The 11,036-nt window shown below is 41.9% G+C and overlaps 1 long non-coding RNA gene across 5 annotated transcripts; it reads left to right on the forward strand.

The window, feature by feature from the left end:
- Positions 1-1,168: 1,168 nt before the first annotated feature.
- Positions 1,169-5,346, forward strand: LOC114013816 (uncharacterized). Of its 5 annotated transcripts, none has more exons than XR_008745686.1 (7): positions 1,169-1,358; positions 1,464-1,507; positions 1,849-1,893; positions 1,983-2,457; positions 2,708-2,809; positions 3,373-3,469; positions 3,544-5,346. It is a non-coding gene; the product is annotated as an uncharacterized LOC114013816 (long non-coding RNA). The 5 variants fall into 5 exon arrangements; XR_003557028.2 differs by having other exon boundaries at positions 1,193-1,358; positions 2,332-2,457; XR_003557026.2 differs by having other exon boundaries at positions 1,183-1,358; positions 1,849-2,457.
- The last annotated feature ends 5,690 nt before the right edge of the window (positions 5,347-11,036 follow it).

The following is an 11,036-nucleotide window of genomic DNA, read 5'->3' on the forward strand; positions in this document are numbered from 1 at the left end:
ATTCGCTTTATTCAAAGGGCTTGTGTCCGTGAAAACTCCAAATCCTCTTAGCAATGGGCAGTTCTTAAAAAAAAAAAATTAAAGGAAAAAATAAAAATCCCAATAACGTCGGTAGCTGCACAGTTGATAGGAGAAGAACCCCGTGTATTACAGAGCAGTCCACAGAATATCCCCTTTGGTTGGCAGAAAAGCACCCAAATCCATCTTCAGAGATCGTCTAAAATGTTCAGCTCTTTCTCCGGAGCGGATTTTTTTTTTAACAACTCTGCGCAAGGTCATTAGTCACAAAGCAACGATACAGAAACTGCAAAAGCCGTTTGCCCAGAATTTGCAAGGCTGTAGATATGAACATAGACACACAACAGTCCCAAGTTTGTTTTTGCATCCGCAGTTTGTGTGTGTGCCTTACCTGCATTTGGACTGCATGTGTTATAGCAATCTGGATCTGCAGCACTGAGAGCGATTCACAAATGAGATTGCAGTCTCTCTGTGTCTCCTCTTCCTTCCCGTCCCAATGCAGGTAACCAGATCTGAACTTGATCCTTTCAGTTCAAAGGTTAGCAACAAAACTATGTGTCCAAAAGCGAATATTGGTCTCTCGTAAATACACCCGGAGTGGAACAAGATGTAACTGGATCCCCCACGTGAATTAACACAGATTCTGAATTACATCCATATAAGCGGAATGGCAAAGGGGAGGGGAAAAGAGCCGCGACGCGATTTAAAAAAAAAAAAAAAAAAAAAAAAAAAAAAAGAACACCAAAACCAAAAAAAACCCCAAACAAAACCACCAAAGCAGAGTTCTATTTGCAAATAAATTGTATCAGTCAGTTGTTTCCTGTGATCTGCACCGCCACGGCGGGTGAAATCTGCAATTGTGTATTCCCTCCTGTGTCTTTCAGAGAAGTGTGGATCAGGCGCTTTCACGGCAGAGCGGCTTGTGCTTTAAAATGTTGAATGGCAACTGAGAAGCTTCCCACTCGGAAACAAAAAAAAGAAGCAGTAAACCGGCAAGTTTGCCCAAAGTGGTGGGAGCTGCTGAAGCCTCTCTCGGTAGCTCTTCCCTGACGCTGCAGCAGCAGAGCCGCCTGCGCTACATACACACAGAAAGACAGAGGGAGAGAGAGAAAGAGGGAGAGCAAAGAGAGAGAGAGAGAGCGAGAGGGAGGGAGGGAGGGAGGGAGGGAGGACGAGTCAAGCGCTGCACTCCAGAAAGCCCAGCCTTACCCTCTGCCTCTGCTGCTGCTAGTGCTGCAAGTGGGATAGCTGCTCATCACAAAACACCAGTTCAGTCCTCAAAACCGATTCTCATTACACGCCCGAGTGTTGCTGCTGTTGCCTTCTCAAATCCGTGATCTGTAGCGATTCTCTCCTACCCCTTCCCTCCCCACCTCCGCTGTAGACTGTGAATAGAGCAACGATTTTTAAAGCAAATGTTTATTCGCCTTTTTTTTTTATGGCAGAGCTTGTGCACGTTCGGGGCTCTACATTTTGCGGAATCACGCTGGTAAGAAAACTCGTTTCCCACAGATTCCCACCTTCCCCTGTCGTGGCGGTGCTTTTGTGAAATAGCTGCAGTCACTGTAACTGCATAAAACTCCAGGGAGGATGGGGGGCTGCCTTAGATCTCAGACTTTCGTCCTCTTTCCCAGTGCTGTTTGAGCCTTTTGGTCTTTGTGTTCATGATTTGAACGTGACTTTTCAGCGTGTTTGCGGGTTTCCTAGGAGGAAAAAAAAAAAAAAAAAAAAAAAATCCCTCGGGAGAAGATGATCAGGAAGTCAGGAAGGGGGCGAGAGGGTTAGTAAGAATAAACGCATGTAAGAAGTGACAGATTTATTTCCGAACAGACTTGCTGCTTCGATGACTGCTAAAATGTAGCGTCACCTACCTGGGTAAGTGGGAAATAAACTTCAATGTTAAAGCTCTCCGTTCAACTTTGTTTATGCTATCGTCCCTAGTTTATTCTCCTTTTGACTTTGAGCCATTTAATTGCCTACGGCTTTTGTGTGCTTCTGCCCCTGCGCCCTGGGTGATGCCTGGCTCCTGTACCTGTCCTCTCCACCCGGATCCCGGAGGGAAAAGAGGGAGACTGCGGGGGGCTGGCAGGAGAGGGAGGATCTGGGCGAGCATGGGGCAGCCAGTGGGAACAGAACGGGGGTGGGGTGTGGGGTGCACGCTCATGTGGGTGCGCAGCGGGGGTGGGGGTGGGGGGTGTAGGAATCCAGTTGCTCTCTCTCCCCCCCCGTGAACACATGTGGGAAAACAAGTTGTTGCCAGTTGTGCGTGTGCGTGCGTACATGCCTGGTTTCAAATGGTTATTTTGAATAAAGATGCATGCAGGCGAATGTAGTGAAATGCCTGTTTTTCATCGCGATGACACACTTGAGCGGAAAGCGGTCGGGTATGCTGAGGTGGTTCAAAGCAGCGGTCGCAGCGTGCCTTTGTCTTTTGGGGCGGTGAGTGCATGTGGGAGGGAGGGAAGGTTGCCACCTCTTTCCTTGGGGAGGCCAGAGGCACGGAGGGGCAGAGTCGCGCCGCATGAAGTCGGCGCTATGGAGCGAGTGACCGCTCCCGGCCCCGGCCGCTTTCCCTGCCTCGCCAGAACAGCATTCCACCACCACCACCCCCCAACCTCTACCCGCCACCTCCTCCCCCCCCACCCCCCCTCCCCCCCGATGCTGGAGACACTCGGCTTTATATCTGCAGCATCAGCGAGAAAACCCGGCTCGGCGCAGGCTCAGTGTTCACCGCCGCAGTCCCGGACGGAGGCGGGGGGCTCGGGAGCTCAGCGTCTTCGCAGCGGTTTAAGTAGGATTAATACCAAATCCCTATTATATTTGCCAAGCAACTTGAATTTATCAAAATTCCCCCTCGCTGTTCTGGAACTCTGAGAGGAGGAAATTTTGCCCACAGTGTACGATCCAGACACACCAGTACGTAGCAATACCAGCATACTGCATTACACTGGCTTCCTGCACTAGCAATACAACCGCAACCCCAAGCTCCCGCTGTTCCCTTCCCTTTGTGCTTTTAAACTCAGCCAGGAAACTTAATGTATTCGCCAGGGGAGGGGCGGGATAAAAGGGCTTTTAACGTCCCTGCCATAAACTTTAATCAGATTCTGTGCTGTTGCGCGGCATGGATACCTCGCCTTTTGCCTGCGTCTCCCTCCCCGTTGTCTCCCATGTCTACTTCTACCACGGTCTGCTTTGCGATAGCCTCTTTCGAGCGAATGAGTGATTTCTTTCTCTTGCCATGTGCAATCGCTCCCCCCTTCCCCTTCTACCCGCGCTGGCCTCTCTTACACACACTATGCCTTTCACATGCGGTCTGCGTCCCCCAACCCCCCTCCCTTTCTTTCTTTTTTGCAGTGTCTTCACATGCAATCTCTCTCTGAATGTACAATGTCTTTCCTGCTCGGTAGTGCTGCGTCCTTCACAGTGGATTGGTTCCTCTTTCGGAGCAGAGGTAACGGCCCCCCCTCCCTCCCCTTCCCTATGATTCCCCCCTTCCTCCCCCCTCCTCCTCCTTTCCTCCCCCAGGGCAGGCGACCGGCGTGGGAAATGGGCCCGACGTGCGCTGCATGGTGGAATGGCAGCGCTGCTCCAGGTCCACGTGCCCTGGCTGCCGGGAGGGGGCCGGGGCTCTGCTGGCCGCCCTCCGCCCCGGCATCCCGCTCCTTGGCGGGGGGGGGGAGAGGAATCACCCCCGCACCCTCCCGCCGGCACCGCGGGCTCCCGGTCCTCCGCAGCCAGTGCTCGCCCATCTGCTCGGGCGCCAGTAGGAACCAGCGCAGCGCTCTCGGGCGGGGGAGGCTGGGCCCCTCTTGGTCAAATCTGTTGCGCAGTGCAAGTCCCCTCCCGGCGCCCTCCCTTCGCCCAGACGCACACAGACGGCCACAACGCTCAGACACGACACGGCATTTGTCCTCCTGATCTGGCGAGATCAAGTGGGAAGCGGGATCACAAATGTAATCGGCTGTAATAAATAAAATAGCCCGAGGTGCTGGAGATATACAGAGGGGGAATAAGAGCTTGTGTCCTTAAAGGGAACATCTGATAAGGCCACCGCGGTGGCATCTTGCATGTGGGAAGGAATCCGTCTTGCTGACATTCGCAGCGTGCTTTACGTGGGAAATCCTAAAGCAGCCTGGGAGCTTCCCCAGCTCCTCTTGCGCCCCCCCCCCCCCCAGCTCCCTCTTCGATGCTGTGCAGCGGAGCTTTGTTGTCTTTGTGGATTGAAAAGCTGGGGTCATCGCTAAAATATGCAAATACAATTAATGGCTACTTCATTTGCATTTCGTGGCGGAGCCCCGTAGCTACCGCCGGCGCCCGAACTCGAGGCAGTCGGAGCTTTCAGCCCAGGACAATTTGTTTTTCGCAGTTCAGGAATGTCGGTGGCTCTCACTGGAAAATTACTTCTGGGATGTGCAGTGGGAATCCATCTCGGGTTAAAGAGAGACAGATAATTTACATAACTATACCATTCTATACATTAACAAATATATACTATGTACTACTGTTGGCACGCACACAATCGAAAAAGCTCCCGAAGGAAAAAATAAATAAATCAGGTGGGCTTGAAAGTAACATATTCATAATAATACGAGGAAAAGGTTAAATACGGTAAACATGACAGCAAATTTGAAAGCAGGGTAAAAACAAGGACAAAACCCCCACAAGAAGCAGTTAAAGCCATTTGACGGAAGGGAGAAACTAACTCAAGAACTCCACCAAGGGACAAACAGATGAAATGACACCACCACAGCACTGAGCCCCGCGTTGACCTTTCATCTTTCGAAAGTGTCGTGCTGATCTGGTGCAATCTGCTGTGATCTCTTGACCTCCCTTCCCCACCGCCACCTCCCTCCGGCCGCTTCCGAGCTCCCTTCGCTCGTTGCAGTGACTGTACCGGGAGGTCGCCTGAATTATAGGGAGTGCTGACACTTGTCTGCTGCCTTTCACTGCTTTGCAAATACATTTGCCGTGTAGTAGTAGCATGTAATAGGCAGAAGTGATTAAATTATTCATTGCAGCAACAGCATTTCTGATGGACCTTTAAACTGAAGAGTTTAAATAGGGAAACCACAGATTTACTCTTAAGCAGATAACAACTGCATCTGTGCTTATTTAACTGAATGCTAGCTAAGCATGGAACCAGTTACTTTGTTTAAATCCTCTCTTTTGCTCTCTGTGAGAATTTTGAACTGCATAATACACTGTAAAAGTTACTACAAGAGCAAAAATAATCTATGTTGGATAACAGTGCTTAAACCTCACATGATTATAATTGCTTATTCTTTAGGTAATATTTGAGGTCTCTTAAAAATAAAAAGTTTTTGCACAGGCATGGTTCCATCAGCATTTCTAAGTTCTCACATTTATAAAGAATGATGAAAACTAACATTTAGTAAAAGTGGTTGTGATTCAGTTTACTAGGATTTTTGCAGTGTATATATATTTCTTACAAGTCACAATGGTTAAGTTTTAAGTGTTCTTTTTTTTTTCTTCTTTTTTTTTTTTTAAAGACACTATTCTGTAGAATCTGTTATGAAAGGTCTTTTACAGAGTGGCTTCCCCCCCCCCCCCCCAGATGCTAACAAAAAAATTTATCCATTCAAAATCATGCAGAAATGACAGATTATGCTTAAAATCAGAAGGAAAAATTAATGAAAGGTCTTTAAAAAGCATATGAATTTTCATGAGGGAAGGCAGATTTCAGTTAGATTTATGCTCCATATGCAACTACTGGATTTCCTGGATTTGCAGGGATATAAATGAGTGCTGCATCCAGCTCCATTATTTTATAGATTTGTTTTTTAATTAAAGTAATGTTCAATTTCTCTAAATGTGAAGTAAACTATAGAGGGGGGAAAAAAGCATTTAAGGTGAGTTTGGGTGAATTCCTATATAAAATAGAGGAAAATTAGGAATCATTAGTATATATTCTACATAAAGAGATACAATGAGACAGTCAGGGGAGATAATTAAATCTGGGTTTAATTTAAATGAAATGTATGAGAAACAGGTAGCACTGACAAAGAAGGAAAAATGTGTTCATTGTTGCTGAAAATTTTAAATGAGTACAGCTGATATGCATATGGATTCACTAGCAGAGAATACCACAATTACTTTTGGAAATAATGTAGGATTTTTCTGATATAATGTTTCCAAGCTTGATATCAATAGTGAGCACACTGAAGGTCTCAAAAGGTCTTTGTAAACTATCCTTATGAGAAAAAAGGATGTGCAATGACCTGCTCAATCACCCAGCAACACACTAACAAATGTGGTTTTTTTTTCAGATTAAGTTAATCAGACCAGTTTTGCACTTACATACTTCTTTTAGTAAATACAGTCTGGATTCACCTCAATATTTGTCTTTGAATAAGTGGCAATCACTTCTGCTTTATTTTATGGACTGCTGGAAGTCAAAACAGCTCATTCAGAAGAGAGTTTAAAAGAAGTTTGTGTTTCAGAGACCTACATATACAAAGGAAGGTCTTGTATCATGAAATTTGGTGGGTAGTAGTAACATATACTAAACTGTAATAGATACATTGAAATACAGTTATTCTTAAGCTCCTGCTTCCACCTATTTCTGTCAGTTCTCCCTTATATGCAGAACCGAGTACGCAGACTTTGTAAAACCATTTTGCCTCTATACACTCTTCAAGACTTCTAAACCTAGTATTATTTTTCAGTTCTATGCTCTACCTTTTTTTAATTTATTTTTTTTTAGGATGCTGCAAATATCTTTGCTGTGAGTAAAAGTTTTCTTTCATTTTTAAACAAGAACCACTAGATCATAAAATCTTTTGTTTGATATTACTAATTCATCCTGCACAGCTTTAATTTATTATTTATTTAATTCAGAATAGCAGAAAAGATCTGGCATGTCTTTGTGAATCTGCTGTGTCAACTGCCTGTTGAGTAGAAAAGAAAATACCCAAGCAAGGTGGCAACTCTGCAGAGTTCAGAGGAAGAACCTTTGATATTGAAATTCAAATTCTGTTATGGATAATTGAATTCTGTGGTGCTCTATTCCCTTCTGTAAGCTAATGCCAATATATGTTATTTGCTATATCTAAAATGTAATTTTTAAGCCTACACATCTACTCACTTACGTATTTGGGAGCTTTAATGTTTGTCTACTTCATCAAAAATAATCATTCCTCTCCAGCTGAAGTAAGGGTCATATAAATACACCGTTATTATAAATTAGGGAAATAATATGATGGCAAGGAAAGTAATTTAGAGTAGGACCAAGTTGCTGATTGCTTATTAGACAGTCTATTTGGCCTTGTTCTGCAGCAATTAAAACTGTTTTATTAGGTATTTTATAATGTTAGACCTGCCATTTCTTTTCATATGAAAAGTGCATCATTAGAACCCTTAGAGGTCATATTGTTATAACCCTTATTTAGCTGTACAGTGCAGAAGCATACCATTTTTCCCTTAAACCTTCATTTGACCCTAACAGAGGCATGACTATTCAGTAAGGGCTGTTCACCTGTTACCATCTACTGCTAATGATGAACAAAAGAAAGCAAGTGTGAACAGGTGGAGTCCCTTGCACCTTTCCCTGAACTAGATTAAAACATAAACATATATATCCATGCTTCTACTGCACAAGGTCTAGTGAAGAGCTTTGGCTTTTAGCCAAAATGAAAATTAGAAGCTGGGGAAGGCCCTGCTTATTATCACACTAAAAAAGGATCCTGTAAGCATCAATAGGAAAAAAATTAAGCAAAGTCTATCCAGTAGCCAAATACATTTTAGGTTGCTAAGCACTGATCTGTCTGCTGGTACAACCCTGGGCAGCTTTGCTTCTGAATTGTTTTGCACTGCTATGTTAATTCTCCGAAGTAAGAGTGAAGGAGTTGCAGCCACCTTTCCTGGGGGGAAGATTACATAGCCTGTCTTTGAAACCATTTGTTATCCTGCTGCCTCTTTTGCACTTTTTGCCATGCACAAGCAGCCATACTTTTATGCCTGCTTTAACTGTTTTGCAAAGTTTCTTGGTGATCATCCTTTGCATAATTACATTTTTAGCTTCCTTTATAAAAGTAATAAGTGCTGTACAGAGTGGGTTTTTGTGACCTACAATATATCTAGAGGAAGAGAGCTGCTGATAAGTTTCCACATTTTTCATCTTCTGATAGAAGCCTGACATATCTTCTAGTTCATTCATTCTGTGAGATGATTAAAAATTTTCTCTTCAACAAACTAAACCTCATCCAGGGCTCAGCAGGAAATAACTGCAATCTAAGCACATTAAAGAACAGACAGGGCAAACCAAAGTATACCTCTTTCTTTGCCTTTTAAGATCATGGTAAAAAGAGAAAAGCAGTCTAATATTGTGATAAAACTGGAAGCCTGCAGCAGCTGGTTGATGGGTAAGGATATAGAACCTAATCCAAAGCATACAGAAGTCAATGGAAGTACTTTCACTAAATAAGCTTTGCATTAGGCACCTAGTGAGTGAATGATGTTCAAAGCATTCATGTAGATCTTAAGCAGATGAGTGAAGAAGAAAATTATGTGCATTTTAATCCAAATAAATGCCATTAAACCACTTGGTGCTGTAAACATTATTTTGCCTGACCACAGAGATCTTGTTTACGACTCAGAATAAACTGACAATGGATCCTTGGGTGCTGAATCCTATCCTGTACTACTGCAAGCACTCATGGTGCATAAACCCTGTATTATTTATATGTTTATATATAAAATTCTCATATTGATATTTATCTTGAAGTTCAGTCCATCACTATAAACATCTGCAGACTCTCTTTACCCATTCAAGTTTTTACAGAGAGCATTTCTGTCATATTAGTGTTGTTTGCAAAATAATAAAAGATTTTTCAATTTCCTCTCATGAATTAAGTTCTGTTTTCCTGACATCACACTGACGGACTTCCCCTTTACATCCACTCCATTTTTAGTGAAGCTTTCAGTGAATCTTTCTCTAATATGGAGAACAGGAACTGTTCATAATTTCCATCATTAAGACGTATTCTACCTGATGTAATGACATTAAACATCACTTTCTTTCCAAGAAATACCTTTTCTGATACTCCATATTAGCATTTTTCATAGCTACATTGCATTTTGGTGGCTGAGAGTCCTTCTCTAGTAGATTGGTTGGATCTTTCTTTTTCTGTGTCATTTCCAGCTGATGAACTCAGTTTACAGCTGAAAATCTTGTTACATTGCTCTTTGTACTATTAAATTTAATCCCGTTTCTATTATAGAAGTCATCGAGATAATCTGATTCTTTTTGTATGTTTTTATGATTTTGATGATTCTCAGACTTGTTTTACCAGGAAATTTCAGCAGCATGTTCCAAGTTTTTGTGATCTACTCTTTAATTTAAATATCAAAAAGGTCTATTGCAATACAGTCCATGAAGAACTCCTTAACAGCTTCCGTCTAATGATGCAAACACCTCGCAGAATCTGTTGTCCTCTCCTGCTTAGTCAATTCATTATCTTGTAAGTCTTAACTAATAACTTTTCCTATCAGACAGTGTCAAAAACCGTTTTGAAATCCAGATAGGTGAGATCTTCTCCACTTGCCTTACTTAGAAGATAAACTATTAAAGAGAGATATCAGGTAAAAAGGTATCATCTACTCTTTGAAACCTTTAGGTAGATTTTATTAAGTTTGCTTTGTACTTCTCTGTGGCTACTCATTCTTTGCTTCAAAATTTACTTTGAAGATTTGCATTCTAAACCCACATAAAAATCATGCTGAAACATCTATTTATTTCCCCCCTTCAGCTTCCCTTCTCAAATGTAGGCAGGCAATTTGCTATTTTCCATAAATGATCATCCTGATATACTTACTAAGGATCCTTGTTCTAGACACTTCAGATGTATGTATTAATTCCTTCAGGATTTTGCAGTGAAGATTATCAAGACTTTGCTCTGAGTATTTTGTAGTCTTTGAACTAATTTAATTTCAGATAAGATAATTCTTCTTCCAAACTTTTACTTTCAATGATAATTTTCCTCATTTCAACATCACGATCCTTGTTGTATAGCTAAACAATGTATAAATTATTTGGGTGTCTCTAGGTAAACAAGTATAATTTTACTTAAACTTTGCTTATTTATAGCATGTTCTCCAAAAGTGAAGCCATTGCATTCTGAGCAATTTTCTGAATAAGATCCAAAGATTTACATTTCACACTTCACTGAAGTCTACAAGGTGATACACTATTTACATATTCTGCTATTTTGCCACTGTGTGTCTGTGTGTCTGTCTTGTCCATGTATTGTCTACGTATTATCTACATAATTAATTTGCAAGTTCATTATTTTGCACATCTGAATGCTTCACATTAAAAGAATGGGAGTGAGAGTGAAAAGGTAGGTAGTAAATTGAGGACAAAAGAAGCTATATCTGAACAAAAGAATGTAGCACTTTCAAAGAGTTGAAGAGTGCACAGACAGAAGGAAAACCAGGTGAAAAGGAACTTAAAACATGTATGGGTTTGGCATTTTACAAGAACAGCTGTGCAGAATGTCAAAGGTTAATCTAAATGAAGAAAGGTGCTACCTACTAGATGTCACCAGGCAGAATATACAGAAAGTATTTATATATATGCACACACATATAAATATTTTACATCCTTGATGAACAAGCAAAATCCATATGCTAGAATAAATAATTACATGAAGAATCTTCTATTGAGTAACATACAGAAGTTTAGAAAGACAGATTTGAAAGAGACGTTTAGAAATACAATAATGGGGTGGTAAAACAGGGAAGAGGTTTAGAAATACAATAATGGGGTGGAGAAGACAGGTTAGTGGCTTTTTTTAATTTTATGAACAAATACAGTTATGGTTTTGTAAGGGAGAAATGAGCAAAAATATTTCAGAAAGCTGAGGGTGTACCAATTTTAGTTTTAAAACTATGCATCAACACAGCTGGGTGAATCTACTTTTTAAGTAAATTATTAATCTTTTATTTATTAACTTTTGTTTTTCTTTTAGAAACATTTTGACATTTTTGTACTAAACTAT

Source organism: Falco peregrinus, chromosome 2 (assembly GCF_023634155.1).
Source record: "Falco peregrinus isolate bFalPer1 chromosome 2, bFalPer1.pri, whole genome shotgun sequence".
In the NCBI taxonomy this organism is placed as follows: domain Eukaryota; kingdom Metazoa; phylum Chordata; class Aves; order Falconiformes; family Falconidae; genus Falco; species Falco peregrinus.